This window comes from Heloderma suspectum, chromosome 4, assembly GCF_057233095.1.
Source record: "Heloderma suspectum isolate Gila_16-S chromosome 4, 16-S_ref, whole genome shotgun sequence".
In the NCBI taxonomy this organism is placed as follows: domain Eukaryota; kingdom Metazoa; phylum Chordata; class Lepidosauria; order Squamata; family Helodermatidae; genus Heloderma; species Heloderma suspectum.
This window is the reverse complement of record NC_139461.1, coordinates 201,035,642-201,048,839: the sequence shown is the minus strand read 5'-3', so window position 1 is coordinate 201,048,839 and position 13,198 is coordinate 201,035,642.

The following is a 13,198-nucleotide window of genomic DNA, read 5'->3' as shown; positions in this document are numbered from 1 at the left end:
AGGTTTGGGAAAAAAAGATTAATGAATGATTTGTTGTTGTTGTTCAGTCGTTCAGTCATTCCCGACTCTTCATGACCCCATGGACCATAGCACGCCAGGCCTTCCTGTCCTGCGCTCTCTCCCGGAGTGTGCTCAAGTTCATATTCATTGCATCAGTGATGCTATTTAGCCATCTCATCCTCTGTCGTCCCCTTCTCCTTTTGCCTTCAATCTTTCCCAGCATCAGGGTCTTTTCCAAGGAGTTTTCTCTTCGCATTAGGTGGCCAAAATATTTGAGCTTCAGCTTCAGTATCTGTCCTTCTAATGAACACTCAGGGTTGATTTCCTTTAGGATTGACTGATTTGACCTCCTTGCAGTCCAGGGGACTCGTAAGAGTCTTCTCCAGCACCGCAGTTCAAAAGCATCAATTCTTCGGCACTCAGCCTTCCTTATAGTCCAGCTCTCACAGCCATACATTACTACCGGGAAAACCATAGCTTTGATTAGATGGACCTTTGTCGGCAAGGTGATATCTCTGCTTCTTACTATGCTGTCTAGGTTTGCCATAGCTTTCCTCCCAAGGAGCAAGCGTCTTTTAATTTCATGGCTACAGTCACCGTCTGCGGTGATCTTGGAGCCCAAGAAAGTAAAATCTGTCACTGCTTCCATTTCTTCCCCTTCTATATGCCAGGAAGTGAGGGGGCCAGATGCCATGATCTTAGTTTTTTTAATGTTGAGTTTCAAACCAGCTTTTGCACTCTCCTCTTTCACCCTCAACAAGAGGCTCTTGAGATCCTCTTTGTTTTCTGCCATTAGGGTGGTATCGTCTGCATATTGGAGGTTGTTGATAATTCTCCCGGCAATCTTAATTCCGACCTGTGATTCATCCAACCCGGTGTTTCTCATGATGTACTCTGCATATAAGTTAAATAAGCAGGGTGACAATATGCAGCCTTGTCGTACTCCTTTCCCAGTTTTGAACCACTCGGTTGTTCCATGTCTGGTTCTTACTGTTGCTTCTTGACCCTCGTACAGGTTTCTCAGGAGACAGGTAAGGTGGTCTGGTACTCCCATCAGTTTAAGAATTTGCCACAGTTTGTTGTGATCCACACAATCAAAGGCTTTAGCATAGTCAATGAAGCAGAAATAGACGTTTTTCTGGAATTCCCTTGCTTTCTCCATGATCCAGCGAATGTTGGCGATTTGATCTCTAGTTTCTCTGCCTCTTCGAAACCCAGCTTGTACTTCCGGTAGTTCTCGGTTCACATACTGCTGAAGCCTAGCTTGTAGGATTTTGAGCATCACCTTGCTGGCATGTGAAATGAGCGCAATTGTGCGGTAGTTTGAACACTCTTTGGCGTTGCCCTTCTTTGAAATTGGAATGTAAACTGACCTTTTCCAGTCTTGTGGCCACTGTTGAGTGTTCCAGATTTGTTGGCATATTGAGTGCAGCACTTTAACAGCATCATCTTTTAGGATTTTAAATAGCTCAGCTGGAAGACTGTCATCTCCGCTGGCTTTGTTGTTACTAATGCTTCCTAAGGCCCACTTGACTTCACTCTCGAGGATGTCCGGCTGAAGTTCAGTGACCGCACTATCATGGCTATCAGGGACATTCAGATCTTTCCTGTATAGTTCTTCTGTGTATTCTTGCCACCTCTTCTTAATCTCATCTGCTTCTGTTAGGTCCCTGCCTTCTTTGTCTTTTATCATGCCCGTCTTTTATCATGCTTTGTCTTTTATCTTTGCACAAAACGTTCCCTTGAGATCTCCGATTTTCTTGAAGAGATCTCTAGTCTTTCCCATTCTGTTGTTTTCCTCGATTTCTTTGCATTGTTCATGTAAGAAGGCCGTCTTGTCTCTCCTTGCTATTCTCTGGAACTCTGCATTCAGTTGGATATATCTTCCCCTTTCTCCCTTGCTTTTCGCTTCCCTTCTTTCTTCAGCTACTTGTAAAGCCTCATCAGACAGCCACTTTGCTTTCTTGCATTTCTTTTTCTTTGGGATGGATTGAGTTGCTGCCTCCTGAACAATGTTACGGACCTCTGTCCATCGTTGCTCAGGCACTCTGTCTATCAGGTCTAATCCCTGAAATCTATTCCTCACCTCCACTGTATATTCATAAGGGATATGATTTAGGTCATACCTGAATGGTTTAGTGGTTTTCCCTACATTCTTCAATTTAAGCCAAAAGTTTGCAACAAGAAGCTCATGATCTGAGCCACAGTCAGCTCCAGGTCTTGTTTTGACTGACTGTATAGAGCTTCTCCATCTTTGGCTGCAAAGGTCATAATCAATCTGATTTCGATATTGACCATCTGGTGATGTCCATGTGTAGAGTCACCTCTTGTGCTGTTGGAAAAGAGTGTTTGCTATGATCAGCGTGTTCTCTTGGCAAAACTCTATTAGCTTTTGTCCTGCTTCATTTTGTACACCAAGGCTATGTCTGCCTGTTATCCCGGTGATTTCTTGACTTCCTACTTTAGCATTCCAATCCCCTATGATGAAGAGGACATCTTTTTTTGGTGTTAGTTCTAGAAGGTGTTGTAGGTCTTCATAGAACCGATCAACCTCAGCTTCTTCGGCATCAGTGGTTGGGGCATAGACTTGAATTACTGTGATGTTGAATGGTTTGCCTTGGATTCGTACTGAGATCATTCTATCATTTTTAAGATTGTACCCCAGTACTGCTTTTCCCACCCTTTTGTTGACTATGAGTGCTACTCCATTTCTTCTAAGGGATTCTTGCCCACAGTAGTAGATATGATGGTCACCTGAATTAAATTCGCCCATGCCTGTCCATTTGAGTTCGCTGATTCCCAAGATGTCGATGTTCAATCTTGCCATCTCATGTTTGACCACCTCCAGCTTACCTTGATTCATTGATCTGACATTCCAGGTTCCTAAACAATATTGTTCTTTACAGCATCGGATTTTCTTTTCACCACCAGACACATCCACAGCTGAGTGTCCTTTCGGCTTTGGCCCAGCCGCTTCACTCTTTCTGGCGCTACTTGGAAATACCCTCTGCTCTTCCCCAGTAGTATATTGGATACCTTCTGACCTGAGGGTCTCATCTTCCGGCATCATATCTTTTAGCCTTGTGATACATTCCATGGGGTTTTCTTGGCAAGAATACTGGAGTGGGTTGCCATTTCCTTCTCCAGTGGACCACATTTTGTCAGAACTCTCTGCCATGACCTGTCCGTCTTGGGTGGCCCTGCACGGCATAGCTTATGGCTTCACTGAGTTACGCAAGCCCCTTCACCACAACAAGGCAGTGATCCATGAAGGGGAATGAATGATTAACTGGTACATAATATCCAGCATTCTTTTTCCATTTAGTAATATTGTTATATTATAAGGGTTTAGAAATGCATATGTGCCAAGTCAAAATATCTGTTTTTAATAAAATGTTATAAAATATGGCATGATTTTATTTTATATATGAATCAGGGACATATGCAGCAATATTTGTCAAAACCTTTCTTCAGATTATGAGACGGAGAAAGCAATCCTATGGCTCCTACCTTTATTCTATCCTATCTTTATTTTTGTCTGTAAACTTAAAGGGAAAAATATCTTAAATGTACTGACCTCTTTCAATAATTAGACTTAAATTTGATGTATTTTTTCTTTGCTTAAAAAGACTTTGCTTGTCTATCTGTCTTTGTTTTTGGAAAATAAATTTAAAAACATAAAAATAACCTTGCAGTCACTGCCTATTCACTGGACTTTTCCTGGCATAAAAGTAGTAACAAAAGTTAGGAGACAGAACAGCCTCTTCCTGCTCACTTTGAGGGCAACTGGGCAGATTGGGCCCAGGGAAAGAGGCCAACCAGATGCGCGGTGGTGACAGTAGTGAAGTGCGCCCAATCAGGGAGGGGGTCCCCACTGAGGGCAGCTTGCCAAGCATCCCAAAACTGGAGCTGGCACTGATTGGACCCACAGGTGCCCCCATCATGTATGACGAACCAGTGGATATGTTCCTGGAGCATGTGAACTGCTGAGAATGGGTTGCCCTGCACAAGTACACTAAGAAGGCAGGTTCCTAGGTAAGTTCAAAAGGGGCTATCCTGTAACCTGTTTGAAGACCATATAACACCTTCTGATTTTAAGAAAACAGGAATTGCACCCACAAAACAGTTGACTGCTACTATTTGAATAAGCTAGGTGGACAACAAGGATGTATTCAAACTAAACACAGCACAAAGCCCAGAAAGAAAATGCTCATTATCCCTTTAATACAGTTCTGGTTCAATAGTTTGCAGATTATCCAGTTATATATTGCACAATTTGCATTCAAAATGTACAATACTTCTCCCAGCACTGCTGTGTTCATAATATAATGATTATCTGTGAAACATTAAATGGGACACTTGACTTCATTGATTTTTTTTTAATGGACTAATAGAATAGGGAGTAATTATCTGCCCAGACTAATTCATTGATTAGGTTCTCTGTATGACAGCTAGAATTGGCAAATGTTGGCTCATTCTCATGCAGCTGTATTAGCTTGCGCCAATTACTTTGACTGTTTCAGTTAAGCAGTTATGATGACTCAAATGCACTGGGATGCATTCACCATGACTGCATCCAAAAACTATCGAGAGTCTTGTGGCAACTTAAAGACTAACACATTTATTGTGACAGAGTGTTTGTAGGCAGGAGCATGAAATTGTCAATGATGATTCTGGAGTAGATAGATACATAGATACTGACAGAGGTCATATAAAATCATAGAATTGCAGAGGGATTGTAGGTCATCTAGTCCAACTTCCTTTTCAATGCAAGAATTCTAGAGCTAGAGCATCCACGACAAATAGCTCTCCAGTCTTTGTTGGAAGACCTACAGCAAGGCAATGTCCACCCCACCCCCTAGGTAATTGGTTCCGTTGCTGAACTTCTCTTACCATTAAGAAGTTTCTCCTAATGTTGGACTGGAATCCTTCTGTAACTTAAGGTCAGAGGGTGGGGAACTGTTGTGTAGGTGAAATTTAAAATGAAGGAGCAAATACTAAAAGCCATAAGTGAGTTCATCAATCCAAGTAAATAATAAATCACAGGGAATATATCCACTGTTGCAAACAAACATATAGTGAACTCTGCATAATATATAATACTCGGGCGGGGGCAGGGGGACGGACGGACTGCATGCTATATCTTATAAAGAATCAAATCTGTTTGAAATATGTTACACACACACACACACACACACACACACCATATCCATTGTAAAACATTGTATGTTGCTTTACACAAGCAAAAGTCCTATGTGTTACCTGAATAGATTGCAATGGATAAACCCTATTTCCATAGGAAAAGCATGATATAGGTATATGAAAACTATGTAGATCAGGGGTGCACAAACCGTTTGACCCTGAGGTGTGCATGTGATGCTGGCTTGGAGGTCAGGGACCCCATGTGCATGGGCACATTTTGATGAAGACTGTAAATAGCTGCAGAACAAGAGGCATAGATCAGCCTTCCCCAACGTGGTGCCCTCCAGATGTTTCGGACATCAGCCCCAGCCAGCATGGCCAATGATTAGGAATGCTGGGAGTTGTAGTTCAGAACATCTGGAGGGCAGGTTGGGGAAGGTAGTTGTAGATAGATGCTGAAGGAGAGGTTGGATTTTGTCAACTTTGGAAATGATTTTAGCCAAAATTATATAATATAAAGAGAATAAGGGTAGGTTTAGATAACATTAAACAGTAGGATTTTGCTTGGTTTGGGGGGACATCAGAAAGGACAATAGTTGAAATGGTGACTGTGGAGGGGTCCACCCACCACCACCACCCATTTATTCACTTAAAATGAATGCAAGGTTTGCAGCAGACATCAAAATAAGAAATTCTATAACTTGGGAACCATCATTCCTGTAGAATGAATGGGGCTTTAGTGAAAGTCTACATCCCTTTTAATCTTGGACATAACCTTTTAAGTTTTTCTGTCCATTTTGGGGCTGGAATAATGTTCTATAAAAGCTCAGTTATCTACAGAACAATAATGTGTTACTTCATGTTTCATATTCCTGAATCAATTTTTATATTAAAAATAGATTAAATTTTAAGTAACTAGTGATATGTTCAGTTAAGAGCTAGCTAGCTAGATGAAAAATTAATGTCTGCAGTCTTTTTGGTTTTCAGGAACAGATTGGACTAGTCAGAGCAGAAATTCAAATGCACCTGATTTTTACGATTAGATAAATCCTGTCTCAAGCTGCTGATCTTAAAGGACCTAGCAGAAAATATTGGTTGATTTTGACACAGAGCTCTGTTAACAAATAACCACCAAAGGACAGGCGTATTCTTATTTCTTCCTGGTTAATATGGTAATATTTACATATTTGTATCCTTTGTATGCTATATAATAATGGTGAATCTATTCCCCAAGTTTCAATCCCCACACAAGAGGGAGCCTCAGCAGAGTTCCAACATTTGCAGAAGGACAAAAAAAAAAATGGAAAAAACTTGGGCGTGGGGGTAGAATGAAGAACAGACCAATGTGGAATGGTCACAGAACACCAAGTGTCTCTTGGATGACGGAAAAGTGGGAATAGGGAGCAGGATGGAATAGAGTATCCCTGGGAAAAGGCATGGCTGGCTGGCTAGAACCTTGAAAAGGAGCACTCCCCATTGCAACATTTTGTTGCAGGTCCCACGTGTATAATCCTAGTTTGTGATCATGGGCACATGTTGGGAACAACAGGCATGACTAACAGCACGATTCTGCTCCAATGTATTTATTGATTTATTATATTTCTGTACTGCCCAATAGCCAAAGCTCTTTGGGCAGCTCACAACAATCATAACCACAAAATACAAGACAATAAAGTGCAATATAAAAATTTAAAAGTTTAAAATAACAGTATAAAAATAAAAATAATAACCAAATAGAACCTAGCTGCAGTGCAAGGTTTAAAATACAATACCAGATGTAAAGCAGAAAATGAAAAACCAAAATATCTGGGAAAATAAAATGGTCTTCACCTGGCCCCGAAAAGAGCATACTGTAGGCGCCAGGCAAGCCCCTCTGCGAAGTTCATTCCACAATCAGGGTGCCATAGCAGAAAAGACCCTCTTCTTAGTAGCCACCCACCTCACTTCCTTTGGTGAGAAGTGAGAAGTTGGACAACTGACACTAATCTTAGAGCCCAGGGAGGTGTATATGGGAGGAGACAATCCTTCAGGTAACCTGGCCCCAAGCAGTTCAGGGCTTTGAATGTTGATACCCGCACTTTGAATCGGTCCTGGACATAGACTGGCAGCCAGTGCAGATAGAAAAATACTGGTAAATATGATCACATTGGCCAGTCCCTGTTAACAAATTGCTGCCCTATTTTGGACCACCTGAAGTTTCTGGACTGTTTTCAAAGGCAGCCCCATGTATAATGCATTGCATTGTTCCAGACAAGAGGTTATCAGAGCATGGATAACTGTAATCTGATGATGTACTCCTTTTATCATTGTTTCTGTTGTAATGTTTTTAATTTATTAATTATTATTTCATATTGTTCTTACATGGTTTTATCTTGCTTTTATACTCTATTATATATGCATTGTGAACTGCTTAGAGCAGGGCTAGGCAACCTTTTTGGGCCGTGGGCACATTTGGCAATTTTAGTCAGCACACTGCATTGCTAAATAGGAGTTAGAGCATTTCTACACCAGCCTCAAATCTCACATTTAAATGGGGGCTTTCTGCTTCTGTTTTAAATGCAGAAGTATGACGGACTCCCTTTACATGTGCTTCCTTTTCCCTCTCCCCTTTCCCCCTCCTTCTCCCCCTTATCTGAGTCTTCTGTATGTTTCATTGGTCCAGCTCCTCTTCTTGCCCCTTTTCCTTTTTCACAGAAGGATCTCAAGCAGAACACAAATGGGGCAATTTGATAGCTCATCATCTCCGATCTATTTAAAAATGAAATAAAGGTTGTTTAGTGCAGAGATGCCCCAGAGGTTCTAAACAACATCTAAAGGGCCTGAAAATTTCCATGAGTGAGCAATCTCAATAGCAGGATACAAACTCCATGTGAAGAAGCCCATCATTACACTTAACATTTGCTGGATTGTACCCATTGTGTTTTTTCAGCATTTACCGTATTTTACTAGAGGTAGGTTACAGTGCCATTATGGTGGGTTCTTGCTTTCCTGTGCTGAATATCTTCAGCCATCTCAGTTGAAGCAACCTGGTGGTGAATTCAGTTGTCTTGTGGCACAGCAACCAAGTAATCTGGTTTGCTATAGAACTAACATGTGGTGAAATGAAACGAACACAATCCAGAGAAAGGCAGGTCTGGTTGATGTCTAATTCTTGAATTGTTTCTTTGCTCAGTTATTTTATAATTGATATAATAAGAACAACAAGTGATCAGGAGAGACAAGGACATATCCCTTGAGCATATCATCAGATTCAGCAATAAAAAGACGAAGAGAAAGAAAAGAAAGAAAAGGGGAGTGGGGTTCAGATCATACGATCTAATCACAAATTCACATCAAGGTGGAACAGGAATATACATCTTATACATCTCCTCTTTTTTTCAATTATACAGAGAGATCATTACAATTTGCCTTAATCCCATGGATCCCCCTTCATACAAATAAGGTATGGACTAGACTATACTCAGTCATAGTGCAGCTTTCCACCAGCAGTGTAACAAAAGGTTTCTCTCAGGCTCTTTGTTCTCAGCATCTCATATTGTGTGCAAGCCTGAATTAATGCCAACATTTTCCCCACCCTTACATGTGAACAGTGTCACAGAGTTCATAGGGGATTGGGGCAGGCATACTGCAGGCTGCAAAATTGGAGCAACCTCCATTAAGCAACCTCCCTCCTTCATTAGATTGTGATATTAAAGGAAGTATTTTACTTTTCTGGAAAGTTTCATCCAAAACCATAGCCCTTATTTCTGTCATGCAGAAGAGGAAAACTTCAAAGAAATGAAAAGTTTGCTGATAATTGATATATCAATTAACAGCCCATTTAAAAATTGTGCTTAGTGACTCATGCCAAAGAGTCCTGAAGAGTCAATTAGACATGCACAAGTTAACGAGCTGCAAAAAAGGCTTTCTCTCCATTAAATGCCTCTCTGCAATTGTCAATATTCTTAAAAAAGTGTAATGATTTCTTATCAGTGCTTGAATGAACCGTAAAACTGCCTTTTGAAATATTGACATTTCCACAATTTTGAGCACGAGAATGTTTTCTCTCATATATACAAGTTGATGGGCCATAACCTTGGAGGATCTCCCCCACCACGCCCCCTCCCCTTATGATCATGCAGAATGCCAAATAATACAAATAATTATTTGGACTAAAATGTCTGGATTCTTTCCCCCCACAACAGATTGTGCTCCCTGTTTTGGCATGCTTCTGATGTGAAATTATAGTTTCATGAAGGAAATTGCCCTTTAGAGATTGTAGAAGAATGTAATGTAAATGTTGGTTATGGTTTTCTCTAGCTATTTATCATCTAACTCAGACTTAATGTGCAGAAGGCTTATTCTAGTAATATATACAGGATCACTTTTTCCGAGTGAGAAAGCATTATTTAGTATCTTCTGGCTCTACAGAAGTTTTTGTTTGTTTGTTGTTAGTGGTTCTAGAATGTTACATTGGTTGTGTGAATACATCAATACAGCCTAAAACATATTCAAACAGGGAGTTGAACAAGGACTCCTGGAATCCTTGATTCAGTACAACCAAATGGCACGTTGAGATACTCATCTACTCTTGCTCAATAAGGAAGAAGAAGTCATCTGAATGATCCTTGAATTGATCACTCTCACACTCAAAAATTCTGTCAGCAGCTTTGCAACCAACTCTGAAGATATCACTCCAATCCATAAAGTGAGAAGCAGACCACAGTGGAACCTCTTCTAGACCCTGCCCCTCCCATCACATGAAAGAGAGAGCCAAGGGTAGTCCAAGACATTTTGCTGTCTGAGGTGAAGGACAACGTGATGGCCTCCTATTCCATGCACAGATGCCAACTGGACAGGACTGGCAATTGTATCACTCCAACACTGGCAATAGGACTGCATCCGCCCCTGCACCTGAGGGCAGCAGGCTAGCATAGGGGAACCAGGGGAGGCTGAGTGGCACATACAGCTTTGTCCTTCAATCTCTCACCATCATTTCCTGACCCTCAACATCTGCTCCCTGAGGCGACCACCTATGCCTAATGGTAGGGCCAGTCTTGGAGAGTGCTTCAGAGATAGCATTCCACATTCAGCAGTATGGGTCTGCATATGCCATCTCCTTTCTTGGTTATGACAGTGCCAAATGGCTGATGCTTTCAGTTCTCATAGTGCCAATCAACTCTTGTGTATATTTAAGGGGGCTGATTTTAGCCTCCTACCCTTTCTATATATGACAATACTTTCAAATCTGGTAGCATTGATCATCTCAGTTTCTATGCTGGAGAATCTATGGATTGGAGACTATGGCTGCAATCATATACATACTACCCAAGGAATAGGTCCCATTGAATTAAATGAGGCTTACTTCTGAGAAGAGAAGTATGTGGTTGCACTGCACATCTCTGCTGCCCTGTAGACCTAAGATAACATGGACACATTGAGATGGACAAATACCTTTTTGAATTATTGAATCCTGGATTTACAACGTGTACGCATTTTGCAGGGACCCTGTATGTATAACAGTTGTAAAAGTGGGTGGATTTACAGGTAAAGATACACAATGCCATATGAAAGAGGGCAAAATCCCCGTGAATGGATAATATAGAAGAACCTGGCCCTGCACAAAGTCATTTACTGATGCAATACTTTATTGATTTGGCAAACATTATATGGAGACATATGATTACTACACAGAATAGTGTAGTAACAGAATAGAACACAGAAGTGAACAGAACACAGAACAGAATGTAATGATAATGTACAAAGTGGCTTAATTCACATTGTTCAGGTTGAAATTACATTTGCACCGCAGTTCACAGGGCTGAGGGAAAATGTGCACCCTCCATTTTCCAGTGCCTGGATGGGAGACTCTATGTATGGCATCTTGAGTTCTGTGACAGAAGAAAGGTTAGATATAAATGTACTAAATAAATTAATGTTCTCTGAATCAAAGGATTTCAAAGAATATTTCTTATTGCTTCACCCAACCCCTGAAGACATTATTTCAACCTGAAAATCAAAATGCGAGAATATTCAGTGTAACCCCTTGTGCTCTCATTGAAAATCAATCACAAATATACATTGAAACTATTAGAGTACCAGGTAATAATGATTCAAACTATATTTTTTATCATGCACTATTGTTTGCTTTGTCAGTTAGTATGATGGCAAGCTAGGTAGCCAAACATAGTCCTGCACAAACACAGAGCATTTCAGTCTCGTGACAAAAGGTGTACTGGTTTCCTCCTAAATGAATGGAGGGCTGGGAGCTTAGATAGAAAATAAAGTCCATGACACAAAAGGTAATCACGATAGCTATTGTTATTATGTAGTAGAGCTGGCTTATTGATTAATGAGTCTGTGCAGTGTTTGCTCACAGGAATATTAATATCTGGTGCACAAAAGGAGTCATTAAAATGGGTAAGGCTCTCCTTGACACTAAACTCAATGTGAGCTGTGGCTCTGGTTCTCTGAATGATTGTGTCAGACAGAGGATCAGAGTTATAAATTATTTAAAAACCCAACAGTTAAGGCAGAGATAACTTAAGATAATCTTCATTTGAATTAAAGTCAATACATCCCCCGTCATCCCTCATTATATTTTACAGACAATTCATAGGTACAAAGTTGGGAGCAAGGGGGGGGGGAGATCAGATTGGTCAAAAGCCTCATACTCGAAACCCTCTTGCATGCCTAAAGCACAAATAAATGCCAGCTGAACACTATTTTACAAAATGAAGAACAACAGCAGCCTTCTGAGGGTGTACTGCAGCTACTGAGAAGGTGAGTTATGAGCTGGATATCTTTGGTTCAAATGTCAACCCTCATCCTCAGCCAACCATCAGTAATTTGTGAATTACACATTAAGGAACAATGGGCAGTATCCAATGGGGCCACTTTGCTTCCACTGGTTCCGTTGTGGTCATGGGACCAACTGCTACTGCAAAGGGGCTTTCACGGTTCTAAAAATCACCTTGGAAACAAGCAGAAATGCTCATTTCTGGATCAGGCCAGGCCAGCAGAGCTTCCTCCTGTCAGTCAGAGCCCTGCTGACTTGTCCAGTTCCAGAAACAAGCGTTTCCATTCATTTCAGGTTATTTTTAGAAGCGTAGAAGCAGTGAGTGGTCGCTCTTGAGAGTACACAGGCACAATAGGATCGTAGCCATTGAGGAAATATACGCGAAGCACACTAAAGACTTAGAGGAAGTGCTATCTAAAGATGACAGGCACAATCCAGACAAAGTAAAGCGCTGTTTAACTACCATTGTTTTCAACAGGAGACCTACAGGCCAAACTTATTCATACTTGCTCAGAAATAAGTCACACTGTGTTTATTCATTGCACTATTATTAAATATTATAGGATTGCAACCCTAACCATGTGCTCAGATGACATGCATAGGAATCATTGGGTCTAAAAACTGCTTCATTTTGACCAGACTGTATCCTAAAAAATATCTGTGAAGAAAAGAGGTGAGGTACATGTTATTGCCGAGGGGATGCATGAAAACCAGTATCTCCATGGTACAGTCTGCATCTCTCTGCTGCAATGTTCACAGCTCTCCCTTTTTAAATATATTTTTAGAAATTATCTTACAGCATAATGTAAGAAATGTACAGAAGTGTTCATTTTAAAATACTGAGAATACACATCAACCTATAATATAAATGCTAATTCTTTCATTAAAACACAAGTCATTGTCCTTACTGGAACTTACTACATATAAACACATCAATAACCTTCATTTAAGGATCTATCAAAATGTCTCCATAAAAAATAATTGTCTGAGAGACAGAATGGGGTGCTATCTATGGGTTTTATTCCACTCACCCCCACCCGCTGAACTGCATAAAAGGGGACTTTAAAGCATTTTATTAACCTTGCTTCCATTTTTGGCATGTTATCTGTGCTTCCAAAATGAAAGACCAGTTCTTCATTTCTTTCTTTTTTTTTTATTGTCTTATCTGTTATATGAGTGAGCAAGGAGTTTTTGAATCACAAAAACTCTTCCCAAAAATTACTTAAATATAACTTTGGATGCAATCCTATACCTACTTACCTTGGAGTAAGGTGCACT